Raw genomic sequence first — 15,930 nt, forward strand, 5'->3', positions numbered from 1 at the left:
TGCCATGGGTGAAATTGAGACCATGGATGATGACAGCACTCCCCTGGAGTGCTTTCCGACTGATCGGGCCAATTTCTGTGAAAATGTTGAGGACGCCAACACCAATGAGTAATGAGCATGAATTATCCATATGTAAATATGTGAGTAAGAATGTGTGGTGGTAGCGTCGCACTTCCCCCTCGTTTTGATCCAAGGCCAGTGACGGCGCCAGGGGGGGTCCAGGGGGGTCGTCAGCACCCCCTGGTGAAGGCTTAGCTCCCCCTAAGCCCCCCCTGACCACAAACCCAATTGTTATGAAAAATATTTATGGAATAAATAATAAAATATATATAAAATGTAGTGGCGCACAATAATCATCTGCATGGACTTTCTTGGTTAGACACCGTTGTGTGGAGAAGTATAACTCTCAGTTAGACACCGTTGTGTGGAGAAGTATAACTCTAGTCTCGGTTAGACACCGTTGTGTCTAAATCCATAGATATATATAAAGGCTAGATGACTCACCCGCGCTGCTGGCCAATGGAGTACGACGTCGCCACATGGCGGCCATCTTGGGACGGTCATTCATAACATTATGTCTATGGTGCATATACTTTGAAATAACCATAGCGTGCTCAATTTTCATCCGATTTTCAAACGGTTTGGTGTTTTGTAAACACCAATGATGTAGTTATGATATTATTGTATTAAAAAAAAAAACATGATTATAATTATAAGTATGCAGTATCATAACTACATCTTTGGTGTTTACAAAACACCAAACCGTTTGAAAATCGGATGAAAATTGAGCACGCTATGGTTATTTCAAAGTATATGCACCATAGACATAATGTTATGAGTGACCGTCGCAAGATGGCCGCGGTTGAGCTACGCTTGCGCTGCCCCCTTGAGCCATCTAGCCTTTATATATATCTATGTCTAAATCACTCTCGCACACCGTTGTAGCGGCAGCAGCCGCAGCAATCCCCCCCTGCCCCCTCCCTCGCTCCCTCCCCACACACACACTCAGGCTACACCAGTGGTTCTCAAACGTTTTCATGTCGGACCCCCAAATTGAGACTTATTAGCCCACGGACCCCCATTAGAAAAGATATGCCATGGACCCCCATAAGAGAAGATTTTTTACGGCTCTAGCAGTGATTCTCAACCATTTAAATTTCAAGGACCCCCAGTTTGATATGCATTAGGGGCTACGGACCCCCATTCAATGGCATTTCTCTCTCTTGGACCCCAATGTATATCGTAACATCTATGTCAATTTAACTCAGAGTGTACAAATGGAACCAAATGGACCCGTAGGCTCCATTTGATGCCTAATCTATCATTTAGCTGGGGACCCCCTGGAACTCCCTCAAGGACTTTGTTCTCACTTTGAGAACCAATGGGCTACAGTACACAACACACAGAGAGATGGCATGCTGAGGAACCCTGGTCTAAACATAGAGTTAAAAATAAGGGTCTAAAACGTGTTAAAACAGTCTCAGTCAGAGGCTAACACATTACCTGCCACATGCCTATGCCTTTTCCGTCTCGTCATTCGTCAATAATGTCCTTTTTTCGCATAATTGTTGCAGGATGCCTTGCAAAGAAGAGGAAGAAAAGAAAGAGGTAGCAGCTAGTGCTACTAGCCGATTAGCTGTCTGTGTTGTGTTGTCCAAATACGAGGCCGGCGCGTGCGCACTGTGCAGTAAAAGGCGAGCCGTTCTCTCTCTCTCTCCTCTCTCTCTCTCTCTCTCTCTCTCTCTCTCTCTCTCTCTCTCTCTCTCTCTCTCTCTCTCTCTCTCTCTCTCTCTCTCTCTCTCTCTCTCTCTCTCTCTCTCTCTCTCTCTCTCTCTCTCTCTCTCTCTCTCTCTCTCTGTCTTTCTGTCCCTCCCTCTCCAAAATATGATGTGGCTTTCTCTCCCCACTCGCTCGCAGTTGTGACCGCTGTAGATGCCCTGTGTGCTCTGCAGGGTTGCCAGATCTGAATGAGAGTTTCCAGCCCAAGCACAACTTAAAACCAGCCCACATGCACAAGCGCATGTGCATGCGTGACCCGCGCGCGTTACTTTCTTTTTGGTTTTAAAGGTAGGGTAAGTGATATTTTTGGGTTAAAACAAAAAGTATTTTGTTAAAAGGTTAAAATACTATATTCTGATAGTAATCATTGTTGCTATAGAGTGTTTGTTCAGTAACAGGAGTCTCCCTGTCTCTCCAGCTCTTTAATAAACAGAAAATATTTTTCTCGGTAGGTGTCAAAATCTCAGCCAATCAGGAGAAAGTACCCATTTTTAAGCTTCATTTGTATAGTGTTCCAGTTCCAATTTTGCCTGCTCATTTCTTAGTGTCATCACTTCTCGGTCCTGGTTGGATAAAATTGTAAATGAAACTGAAACTGAAACGAAAATGCATTTTCTGTTTAATAAAGAGCACGAGAGACAAGGAGACTCCTAATACTGAACAAACACTCTATAGCAATGAGTACCATCACAATATAGAGCTATTTAACACTTATTTTAACCAACGCAAATCACTTACCTTACCTTTAATTCGGGTTTTTAATTATACATTCTTATTTTTGCCTGTGTGGAGTAGTAGAAGCAGTGACAAACTGACAAAACTGAAAAGAAATACACATATATATTATATTTATATTCAGTTATGTGCAATATGCTTCCATGCACTTGTCCCATATACAGCCTGTGTGGCACTCAGGTTTCTTTTTTGGTTTCTTCCATTTGATTGTTGTGTAGCCTACTGCAAGAGAACGATGTTTGAAGACTGTCTCCTTGTATGTGTACACTGTACATGCTTGTTGAATAGCTGATTTTGATTGTGCTATTTAGCATAGTAGGCTATATTGACGATGTAACAACCCTTAATAAATAAATGACTATCAGAGCTTATTTGTCCTCCTTGTACTTCCTATTTCCATCCATGTGGCCATTATGGTCATAATTATCATTATGATATATTGTTCTTATTAGTTTTGTATTAGTGTTCACTTTTCTAGCAAATCACGTACTTCCTGCCTTGAGCAGTGGCTACGGTTGCTAAAGCCCAATGAAAAAGGGGGTCGAGAGAGGTTGGTGTTCTAAGCTAATCACTCAAATCAGTTGTCTTTTAGATATTTATTTACTAAATCACACATAATACATAAATCGAATACATAAGTTACATGGTCAGTTACAGATAGACCTGGCGCTGGTTCATTAAGTCAGCGTCAGGCTATGGTATAAACAGACGTTAGTTACATCACTTAGACAGACCGGTTAGGTTATTAAACCTGTAAGAAAACAAAACACAGAGAACAACAATATTAAATGACGTGAATCCTCATCCCATTATGAACACATCAGAGTTATAATCGTTACATAGTTAATTCTCACTTACTTTAGTCCATCCATTCTCTCGCCAAGTTGTTAGCAAGCTGTACTAGGTCCCATACCCTAGCACCGCTCAATCGAATCTAAAGGCTTTCTCCCAAGACAAGCTATTATATCAACTTCACACATAAGGTCCGCCTTTAGGGCAGGCAGATCTTCTCCCATGAGGCATTGCTCTTGGTACTGTACTGTCCCTTGCCACACAAAGCCTTTGTCCCTTATCTTCAACCTTCCCCCGCTTGGTATGCAAGGAGCTCTTTGAAGCTGCTACCTCACCAGGGGGTCTACTGTGAGCTTGCTAGACTCACTTAAATGGGACATTGTCTTCTCCAACAGGACAGTTGAAACTAAGTACATTACTATATCATTAATAATAATCCACAATTATCTTTCATAATCATAGATTATTCCACACCTGCCACCTGTGTGTCTGATCTAGGATCCAGGACACACACAGAACATTCCTCGTGAGCTTTTTGGCTCTTTAGATAACGGCTCGGTAAAACAATTGTTTAGTATGGCTCTCTGTAAACCTTCTCAACACACATTTCACACATTGTCTCTAAGTGGCTCCAAACCCATACACTGAAACAATTAACAGTTCAACTTAATGTTCTCAATTTGTTTGAAATACTTTTTGGACATTGTGGCTAATATTTGATCTCAAATTGACTTTACTTCATAGTAAATCATGACCAATTCAATTTAGCAACAATTCTTTTCCACTAGTTTATCCCTGAGATTTTACCTAAATCCCAGGACAAATTAACTTTAATTGTAGTTATTATCTACATTTAAGCATGAACCCTCCAGGGCCCATTTGTTTGACACCCACGTGATGTGTCTTTTCTTCTCTCCTCCCACTAAGTCAATGTCCTATTTTAGGGCATTTTGCCATGGTAACTGACATTGCAATTTGGGCAAAAGGGTTAAAAGATCATTAAAATAGTTGATCTACAATTTCACCTTAAAGCACACATACAAAATGCTTCTTATACAATCAACAAATAATAATTCAAACGGTTTGGTTACTCAGATCATGAGTCAAACATCAGTAAAGAATACATTTTGTTGGGCGGAAGAACTTTCCAACCATTGTTTGCATTTTGGACTTAGTGGCATAGTTTTGGAAGTTACAAGTAGCTTAATACATTTCATTATGCGTTAAGTTATTTCTTCTGTGGTAATATTGCAAATCCTAGAAATGATACATTCATTTACAAAGTATATCTCGAAATTCCTATGTAAACAGTCGCTCAAATAAGACATTTCGATTTTTTAGACACCGCGCTGGCCTCTTTTCGCTTCTCGTCCGCACTGCTCCCTTACTTTGAGGGTGGCAGCGCAAGTGTCAGTTCGTTCGCCAGTGTCACGTTGCTGGCACCACCAGCCGCCAGTGGGACTGCTTCTTTAGCAGCTCCCTCCTGGGGCCTCTTCTCAGCTGTTGCCAAGAAAGAGCGTGGGGCTTTGCTCCCCTCAACAGAGGGTGAAGAAGGCTTATCTTTTATCTTCACCTTCTTTTTTCTAATTATTCCAGCCCCACCAGGACGAAGCATTCTCTTTGCCTGGATCCTGGCGGTAAGAACTGAAATGACCTGGCGTAGCACCCCGCCCCTCTCTTTCCGAGCGGGCGCTCGCATGTCAGGCCACACCCACTCAGACTTCCTTCTGAGTGGTTTTGGGGGTGCTGGGTTGGCGCCCAGCCCCCGATCTCGGACAGACTCTGGTCTGCCTTTGGCTTGTCGCCTGCTCCCAGGCCTGCCACCTTTGTGACACGCGGATTTGGCTTGTCGCCTGCTCCCAGGCCTGCCGGGCTTGGGGTAAACGCCGCCCTTCTCGAACGCCACCAGTCTGCTTTTAGCTGCTCGCCTGCCACCTTTGTGAACTGGAGGCTCAGAGGAAACGCCGCTTTCAGCTGGTAGCCTGCCACCGCATAATTTTACCTCGACTGGTCTGCCCACCAAGGTTTGCCTCCTGCCACCGTTGTGAACTGGAGGCTCAGAGGAAACGCCGCTTTCAGCAGGTAGCCTGCCACCTTGGTTACCCGGGGGCTCCGTAGGACCACCCAGCTGGCTGGCCATGGCTCCTTCTCCAGCAGCTACTCCTTGGACCTCCTCCGCGATGAGTGGATCAGTGTAGACGTCCTCTGACGCCCTCGCCAGCGCCTCTCCTGGTGGAGCATTTCCAGTTGCGACATCCAGTGGCTGGCACCCCTCTGCGTTGATTGGTTCGGTGGCGACGTCCTCTCCTCCAGCTGTCACAACCTCCTCGGCTATGAGTGGTTCGGTGACGACGTCCTCTGACGCCCTCGCCGGCGCCTCTCCTGCGGCCTCTGGTTGATGGTACCCCTCTGTGTTGAGTGGGTCCTCCTCCGTGGCTGTCACGATTGACGCCTCTGCCTCGACCGCCACGTCACCCGTGGCCTGGTCCCCTGGAGCTGGTTCGACCTCCGGTGGCACTCCCTCCGGATGGTCTTCCTTCTCAACGTGGTCCCCTGGAGCTGGTTCGACCTCCGCTGGCACTCCCTCCGGATGGTCTTCCGGCACGGCTCCCCTTGGACAAACCTCCTCTGCGATGAGTGGATTGGTGGGGTCTCCCTCCGCCGCGGTGTCCATCGAGACTGCTCTGCTGGCCGCCTGCTCATCTGTGATGTTGGCGCCTAGCACGGCTCCCTCTGGAACCTTCTCAGCGTCGTCTCCTGGTGCAGCAGTGGAAGCATCTAGAACGACTCCCATGGCAGCAGCGACGGCTGCTTGTACAGTGGGAGTAATCTTCTCACCTCCCTCTGCAGCGTAGAGTGAGGTCTCTGCCTCGTCCCCTGGAGTGATGCCATCAATGGCTGCTTGTCCAGCGGCTTGGCCAGTGGGAATTACATTCCAACCCCCCTCTGCAGCGGCCGGCTCATCTGTAGGACTGGTGACTCCAACCCCCTCTCCAGTTACGACCGGGACTGCTGCTGGGTTAGACATTTGCTCTACACTCACAGCAGGGGATTCACACAATCTGGCTTTTGACCACTTGGTCAACTGGGCTACCTTTCTTTCCCTCAGCTGCTGGTATTTATTGCACATCTCTGTTTCCTTAAGCTTAGAGATATGGCCTTTCCACCCCAGCACTGCTTCCTCAAGATAACCGAGTCTCCTAGATAACACACGCCCCTTCTTATTTTGCGCTGTGCTGGACACGGCCAGTGAGCTGATTTTCTCAGCCTCATCTAAAGCTTGCACTAATTCCTGGACCAGATCGTGCATTTGCTTTTCCACATGGTGGGACCAAAAGTAGGTCTCAAATTGCTGGTCTGTTTCTACAAACCTCTGTTCACAAGCATCTATCATCTTGTAAACCTCAGATGTGTCACTGCAACTTTCTATTAGCTTGGTGATATAATCACCTGTAATCTCATAGAGTCTGGTAAAAACCGTCCTCAGATTCTCTCTCTTCGTGGCTAGCTCTGGCTTTGATATTTGGAGCCAAAGGTACGACATCTGGTCCTCAGCCAACTCTGCTTCCCACCCAAAGTCTGACTCTGCTGCCTTCACCCCTTCCATCAAATCAGCTAATCCTGCCATATTCCCCTTTTTTACCTCGCCTTCTTGGCTATAGGACTTTAGGTTTAGGCTTTTCGGTTAGTCTTAATTCAATAGGCTGTGAAAGCAATCGTCAGTTCTTTTAGCAAGTAGAGTGTTGTTCAGCCTTTAGCTCATAACAACAATAATTAATTAACACTGTGTTTAACCTGTAATAGCACCCACCCTGTAGCATTCTATGCAAGAAGCTTGTTAATGGTCTATTCACATTTAGTTATTTTGTTAATTAATACTGGCAGGATTTATTTAGCTCTACCAAAGTAAATAATAGCATTTAACCCACAATGATGACTTAATCCACTGCTATCGTAACTAATCATCTAGTTGCTCACAGTTTTAGTCTATCATACAGTCTGGTTGAACATGGTATTACACTAGTGGTAGAAAACCTCCCCCACCCCTTATCAGTAAACAATGGCCTTTAACTCCCAATTATAAGATCACCTCATAATCACTGTCTTTAGTCTAATTTTTAGCTATATTGCAGTGTCTGGTCTCTCATAAAGCCTAGTTAAACCATGAATACTATTTTAAAGTTTGTCTAATCGGCTTAAAGCAAGCATCTATGATTAGATTATTAACCAAACCTAACTACTTCTCCTCTCAAGGCGTGTTAGAATTTGGCGGTTAGCTTAGCACTGAGACGATGCTAATTTTACTCCCCCACCACCCAACAGTGGCAGTTAGCTAGCAGCTAGCACTTTATGCTAGACAATAGAGCTACTTAGCTTGCTGTAAACTAGTGACGCTAAGAAAGCTCTCAGGACAGATGGCTGCCTGCTGAACCCACCCCTGGTTTAACGCTAAACACCTTTAACGGTAGCCTTCAGCTACAAACCCTGTGGTTAGCTCGCTAAACCTCCTAACTCCTTATCTTAGCTCAGACAATAGAATCGTCAGCACGCAGCGTTTCACTCTAAAGTCTTTGTTCTCCACGGTCTTCGCAGAACTGTGGGGCTTTGTTCATAGCAACCTGATTGAGTCTCTGTCCCGGTAGGTTCCTCAGGCCCGTACGGTATTACTGCCTCGGTCCTAGCGTCGTGTGTAGGCCGCCGGCTCCGTGTATCCCCCTTCGCCTCCGTGGACAGATGACTTCCTTCAGTTTGTGTTAGTTGAGGCCCTTTGTCCCCTTTGTTCACACACTACTAGCACTGGTTCATTAAGCCAGCGTTAGTTCTGTGAGCCTATTTAAACCTGTCCCATACCAGGCCAAATAATTATTTTGTTGCAACTAACTCCTCATCTTAAAGAGACAGTATAGTTATACGTTCCGCTTCAAGCGCCTAATAGGCTACCACGGCTTTATCTGTGTCATATCTTTACAACAACACAGCATCACTCAATTATATCATCCGCTTCCAGGGCCTAATACTTCATCAAGCTATCATATAGGCTACCACGGGTTATAACTTTCCAAGTGATTCATTCAACACTAGTTGTCCCTCTCAGACAAACTAGTACTGTGTTAAACCTCTGTATAACACAAAGGTGTATTACTTTAGTAATACACAACTCTGAAGGCCTTATTAAAGGCCAGCACAGTTTAATACTGTGTTATACCCTCTGTATAACACGGTTAATTGCTTAAAACTCAGTTGTAAGTCCCCTCCGGGGACTGCTAAAGTTTAATAACTTGTACTGATAGATGTCTCTTATATAAGAGACTCTAAAGTTTAATAACTGTTCACTTTTCTAGCAAATCACGTACTTCCTGCCTTGAGCAGTGGCTACGGTTGCTAAAGCCCAATGAAAAAGGGGGTCGAGAGAGGTTGGTGTTCTAAGCTAATCACTCAAATCAGTTGTCTTTTAGATATTTATTCACTAAATCACACATAATACATAAATCGAATACATAAGTTACATGGTCAGTTACAGATAGACCTGGCGCTGGTTCATTAAGTCAGCGTCAGGCTATGGTATAAACAGACGTTAGTTACATCACTTAGACAGACCGGTTAGGTTATTAAACCTGTAAGAAAACAAAACACAGAGAACAACAATATTAAATGACGTGAATCCTCATCCCATTATGAACACATCAGAGTTATAATCGTTACATAGTTAATTCTCACTTACTTTAGTCCATCCATTCTCTCGCCAAGTTGTTAGCAAGCTGTACTAGGTCCCATACCCTAGCACCGCTCAATCGAATCTAAAGGCTTTCTCCCAAGACAAGCTATTATATCAACTTCACACATAAGGTCCGCCTTTAGGGCAGGCAGATCTTCTCCCATGAGGCATTGCTCTTGGTACTGTACTGTCCCTTGCCACACAAAGCCTTTGTCCCTTATCTTCAACCTTCCCCCGCTTGGTATGCAAGGAGCTCTTTGAAGCTGCTACCTCACCAGGGGGTCTACTGTGAGCTTGCTAGACTCACTTAAATGGGACATTGTCTTCTCCAACAGGACAGTTGAAACTAAGTACATTACTATATCATTAATAATAATCCACAATTATCTTTCATAATCATAGATTATTCCACAATTAGTCTGTTAATGGTTAGCTATTTAGATTCTCTCTGAGCCTCCCTGGTAGTAGGTTTTTCTTGGTATTACGAATGTTATTTGTTTGTCTTTGTCATGTCATGTATTTGTTGTTACTGGCAGAGCTGTGTAACATTTATTTGCCTCTTTTCTTGGCCAGTGCACACTCGTAAAAAAGACTATGGTCTCAATGTGATTTTACTGGTTAAATCAATAAAATAAAACGGTCATGGTCATATGACATTTTCGCACACAAAGTTGTGGCCATGTAATTGAGTGGTTAGAACTCAATATAAATATAAAATAGCATTAATGCACAACTGAAGAGGTGTGTAGAGTCCAGGTTAATGGGCTTGATATTTATTTGATAAATGCATTGTGATATAATATATATCACTAATAATATCACTATAATAATAGGCTACCATTTGAAGTGGTGGTGCTGCTGTCTTAACATAGGACCTACAGCAGATGGTGCTGTTCTACGCTCTGCAGTGCACAGCAGCCTTAGTAATTCAAAGATTACTAAGATTATTAATATTCTCAGGCTATTATGCACTTGTCAGACTTTACACAAGAGTTTGTGATTCATGGTGGGACTACCAACATCATTGACTTGTTTCTACAGCTATTAAACTATCATGTGAACGGAGCGCTTATATTAGTCAATATTAAGCTTATATGAGCAACCAGATGAAATGGGTCTAGGCTCTGGTAGATCGGTTCAAGTTGTGTCTGACGGTTCATATGTGGACAAACACCAGTCTATACACATTGTGTCCTGGACATTCTTCCAGTGTTTCATAGCGTGACAGGTTAGGCGCAGGACTATGGATTTTTGTCAACTGTGGAGGTGGGATCGAATCCCACTCGACACTTTCAGATGTTTTTGTAGATTTTCTTATTCTTCATTATTCCAACTGTTTTTTATGTCTGCATGTCTTTACTGTTTCATACAAGTAAGATTCCACAAACAATGGGATGGATGTAATGCTTTATTCATTGATACAAACGACGTTAAGCTTGGACGAAGTAAGCTCCACCCACTTCCTCAAACAACATCTGCCGTCGGGGACGCGCAGGACCCCAGTCAAACCGGGAGGCAGTCAATTCGTAACACCGGACCTCACCAAGATGGCGCGTAGGGAGGGGGTGGAGTCTCGGCTCCGCCCCCTCCCTATCCGTAACTTTGTATAATAATGCATATGAATGATCGATAATTAAAAAACAGGTAATTTTCCGTTTTCCATTCATGTAGATGAAAGGCTAAAATTGAAAATCAAGCCAATGTTCGATTTTTGATTTTTGATTTCACATTGAATAATAGACTGAACGCAAGATACGGGCTTGTAAAGTAATACTTGATATCTTGGCAAAAATTGTGTTTAACAAAAAAATTAAATTAAAAAACGGGTCAATTTCCGTTTTCCATTCATGAGATGAAGCCAATTTCTTATTTTCGATTTTGGGACTTAAGAACGGATAGAAACTGAACGGACAATTTCCGATTTTCGATTTTGGGATTTGAGAACGGATATCAATTGAACGCTACGTACACGGATTCATATGCCACCCCCACTCTGAAAAGGCAAAATCCGAATAGGGCAAAAAAAGACAAAAAAGCCTATAACTTAATTATGCTCACTCTTATCTTCATCAAATTAGCTGAGGTATGAACCAGCAGTCTACCCTACATCACCAAAGAGTCAGAATGCAATTTACCAAAAGAAATACTGACATATTCTCCTTTAAACATCATTTTAGTTTAGGCGGAAATTGTATTTTTGTGATTAGGACTCCTTTACTTTCTCTAATTTACAAAGAAATATATACATTTATGTCAAATAAGCTGTTACTGCATTGCCTAGGATGCTATTAAACAATAACAAGTAGTTGTGAGGATATAACTATTACAGTTTATTTGCAAATCGGATTTCTTCAGACATACAACTATTGGCAGAAAAAAACACATATTTCACAATAAATTGGCTTTTTCCTTCTGCATTATGTCCTTGTAGCTATTTTAAAGATTTTTGGGGTTTTATTCAGAGTCACTGCTGCTGTCACTACTCTCAAATGTGGCAGTTTGTATCCTGTTGCATTTGGTTGCCAGTCCCTGGCAACGGCATCCTATGTAGCATGGGACGGCCTTCTTTGAGCATGAGCAGTTCCTCTGGCAGCCTTTGACACATCTACATGATATAAGTTTGTCCATTGACACAGGCCAGGCTGGCTGTGTAGATGGAATGGGAACTACTTTTCCCTTATTCACAGACCAACCATATTCTGCAACTGAGGGAATTTGTGGTTTGGCAATGTGTGCACTCTTGTCAATCACTGTTGCCAGAGCAGCCCTTTTCAGGTGCAGGAGAAAGGAATGCTCTGTTGGAGGCAGTAGCTTCAAGAGCGTAGATTTGTTGTTAAAGAACTTGTATGCTCTCAGCTTGCCCAGATCTGCACCCTCAAAGTGATCAGCTGTGGATGTGTATACAGCTATTGTGAGGTCTCTTGCCTGACTGAGGAGGTTCATCTGTTATGGCATCATCAGGGTTCTCACCAAACTCTTCAAGTGCAGGTATATCCATACTCATGCTGCTCTTGAACCAAGCCTTTCCAGTGAAATATGGATAACTAGTGATATCTCTACCACTCAGACTGTGGACAAGGGGCATGGCACAACACTGTGAAATTCCTAATGCCGCTACCATTGCATGTATAGGCAGGTATGCATTCTGGGCTGTTCTTACCCACAGCTCTGGGAGGTCACTGAGGTGTGTTGCACCATAATATAAGTTAATGACGTCGGTGTCATTCGCATGGATGACAACTCTGTCCACGCCTTCATTCTTGACACTGTAGAGTGTGTGGAGTATTAGTCTAGTGTCAGCCTCCTGCTGTGTGGATTCCAGAGCAGGGACATCCATAACCGAACCGTCTGTGAGCACCACACTCTTCGTCTCTTCTTTGAATCCACCACCCAAATAGAGATGGGTTGGGCCAAGGGCAGGCTCCAGTTGCTCATTCTCACACCATTTCTCACAGAGGAAGCTCAGAAGGTTTGTTTTGTTTGTTGACACTGCAAAGAACTCCTTTGGATCAGGAGCTGTGTACTGCTCACTAACTTACTTCATATGCTCTTGCTGATTTTGATGGGCCGTATCTCTGTTCCTGTTCAGCTGACTTAAGGCTGGATCCACTGTACCTGTCACAACAGAAGTGTATGATCTCAGTGCCAGCAGGCACATCATTCAGCAGCAGGTGTTTGTATCGCTCAGCAATGGTTCCAAATCTTTCACCTTTGTGAAAAGACCAGTGTCGAATCGCACACATAGCATCAACGACTACTGCTGTCTTTTTATAATTTTGAGGTAGATCAGGGATGCTGGTCACTTTGGTCTCCTCTTTCAGGATCTTCACTAGGCTTGCCTTGGTACCTGTTCTCATACTGCCATCTTCCTGGAAGAGGGATGGGGGAAAGTCACTGCATTCATGGTTGCCTATGAAGTCAACAATGTCGAGTTCTCCACCACTGGCGATGATCTGTGTCATGCGCAGAAGGGCAGTAACTTCCTTGCTCTTGCCAGGTGTAGAGGATTTCCCCCTAGACTTCTTTTGCTTCATGTTTTGTGTATGGAAGGTGTTAAGTTTCACAATATGTGTCTTCTTTTGATCACTGGACAGTGAATCAGACAGTGCCTTCAGACCGATTACTTTCACGCTCGTCAGGTTGTCCTTGACTGTGGAATCGGCACACTGTCCAGTTGATATGTTGATCAGGGATGTTGAGGCTCTTGTGAATGGGTTGGCCTCTACTGCTGCCATGATCTTGACTACCATCTCTGCATCCCTGGTGACACGACTCAAACCAGATTCATGGTGTGGGCTGGAGGAATGGAGATGCAGCATAGACTTCAGCTCTGCAGAGATAGCTGCAGTGAGTGGTTTTGTGTAGACCCACTTCATTCGGGCAGCAGGATTTAGGGTAATGCCATCCAGGCCACTTGCCTCCTTGGCATCTGCATTATAGGTCTGCTCCAGAAGCATGTCAGGGGAGACCCCATTGTGGTTGCCATCAGCTCTTCTCCCAACAAATGCACCTGCCATCAGTGCTTCATGTACCTCTGGAGCTGTCCGTGGTAGTTCCTTCATCTCTGCCAAATACAGAGGCAAAGATTGCTGCCCATATTTGTAGTGCCCTGCTGCAGTTAGGTATGGTAGCATCCGTGCTGATTCACAAAGATGTCCTACCCAGTTACCCTCTCGCTGGTAGTATATAGGGTAGTATATTAGGGTATGAGCTGAGGCTGCTTAGACTATTAAGGAGTGCTACACCAATAACTGGTTATTGTTTAATATCATCCTAAGCAATGCAGTAACACCTTATTTGACATGAATTTATGTTTTTTCTTGTATATGTGAGAAAGTAAAGGAGTCCTAATCACAAAAATACATTTCCGCCTAAATTAAAATTATGTTAAAAGGAGAATATTTCAGTATTTGTCTATGTAACTTGCATTCTGACTCTTTGGTGATGTAGGGTAGACTGCTGGTTCATACCTCTATTTTGGTGAAGATTAGAGTGATCATTATCAAGTTATAGGCTTTTTTGTCTCTCTTTGCCCTATTCGAATTTGCCTTTTCAGAGATTGGGGTGGCATATGTTTAAACCCACCCTGTGGCTTTCCAGCAGCTAGTTGACCGGGTTGTCCATCCTGGTTGTGATCAGTGAAGGTCCTAGATATCATTTCTGGTGAACAACCTTTTACAACGCTCGGGTGCACTATTTCCAAAAAACAGGGTTTTGCCCCCTGGGTAATAGAGTGTTTGTTCAGTAACAGGAGTCTCCCTGTCTCTCCAGCTCTTTAATAAACAGAAAATATTTTTTTCGGTAGGTGTCAAAATCTCAGCCAATCAGGAGAAAGTACCCATTTTTAAGCTTCATTTGTATAGTGTTCCAGTTCCAATTTTGCCTGCTCATTTCTTAGTTCCAATTTTCTCACTTCCAATTTCACTGGTTTAATCTGTATCCTGATTGAGTTCTCGGTCCTGGTTGGATAAAATTGTAAATGAAACTGAAACTGAAACGAAAATGCATTTTCTGTTTAATAAAGAGCACGAGAGACAAGGAGACTCCTAATACTGAACAAACACTCTATAGCAATGAGTACCATCACAATATAGAGCTATTTAACACTTATTTTAACCAACGCAAATCACTTACCTTACCTTTAATTCGGGTTTTTAATTATACATTCTTATTTTTGCCTGATTTTACCATCTCTATTTGACCAATATGTATGTATGTGCCTGGAGTATTAGTTATTTGGGCATCATTAGTGTAGCTATTAAAGCCATGAGTAGATCTACAAGGCAAGCTCACACCCCTCATGAGCTTGTAGATGTTCCAATTTCACTAGGCTATTTGAATGCATTCGCCACGTTTTTAGCTTTGATCTCTCTCATCAAAATTGATGTAGCGGGTTGCTTGTTTCTCTCGCGCGAAACCTGGCAATCCTGACTGAGTGACGACCGGCAGTGTTAGAGGCTGCTCGGCGGTGGGCACGCTAAAGGGAACGAAAGGGTCTCCACGTAATGTGGTGAGTTTGTGCTGGTCGCAATTAATTATGCTCCGAGGAGGCAAATGTGTGGTGAGCAATGAAAAGTAGCCTGCCCTACGCCATCTGTAAATTAATCGCGCACTTTGTGGCTTGTGTGGTTAGTGACATATGTTGTGGTTGTGTTTAGTCCGAAAGAATGGAAGGGAAACAATGATAACGGAAGTGAATGAGTGAATGATAACGATAGTGCTCGAGTAGTAAAATAAATATATAGGCCTGTAATGAGCATTAATTATCCATATGTAAATATGTGAGTAAGAATGGTAGTGTCGCACTTCCCGCCTCGTTTTGATCCAAGGCCAGTGACGGCGCCAGGGGGGGTCCAGGGGTCCATATCTATGGAATAAATAAATAAAATATATATAAATATGTAGTGGCGCACAAGTATATATACGTGTAGCGGTCCCGGCTGGCCATTAAAAGGGTGAAGTCTGACTGATGTCTATATCATGTGAGTGCTCGCCCTCGGTTCCTTCTGTCCGCCCCACTGCACTCGCTTTGCACCGCTGCCACAAACAATACTCAACCTTTTCCTTCCTCAATTGCTATTTGAATGAAGCGGCTGTTTCACAGGGCACCGCGCCCTCCTTGCTCTGTGATTGGCCGTTGATGACGTTGTTCGCTCAGGGATTGGGTCGTGGGGGCCACGCCCGAGTGTCCGTCAGCCCACAGCTGATAACTGTCAATGTCCCTCAATTGCCTGCTAAGTGGCTTGGGGACCGGGGGAAAACATTGTTCAACAATAAAATGCACCCACTACATTTCAGATCATCATACAAGGCTTAAAAAGGGGTTAAGAGATGAAAAAATATATAATAATTAAATAACAGAAAATAATAATAATACCCTGTTTTCCCCCCTGTCACACTTTATTAAA

General features: G+C 43.6%; 1 protein-coding gene across 7 annotated transcripts in view; it reads right to left on the reverse strand.

The window, feature by feature from the left end:
• Positions 1-15,930, reverse strand: part of LOC311054400 (uncharacterized protein) — a 103,270-nt gene that overhangs the window by 28,870 nt on the left and 58,470 nt on the right. For 3 of the 7 annotated variants that reach the window (XM_084070342.1, XM_084070343.1, XM_084070340.1), the window contains exon 1: positions 1,504-1,633. The exons of the other annotated variants lie outside the window; for them this stretch is intronic. The gene's annotated coding sequence lies outside the window, so the exon portion shown is untranslated. Of the gene's footprint in view, positions 1-1,503; positions 1,634-15,930 lie in introns of those variants that run through there. 7 annotated transcript variants of the gene reach the window in all.

This window comes from Gymnoscopelus microlampas (genome assembly GCF_963454915.1).
Source record: "Gymnoscopelus microlampas genome assembly, chromosome: 10".
NCBI lineage: Eukaryota > Metazoa > Chordata > Actinopteri > Myctophiformes > Myctophidae > Gymnoscopelus > Gymnoscopelus microlampas.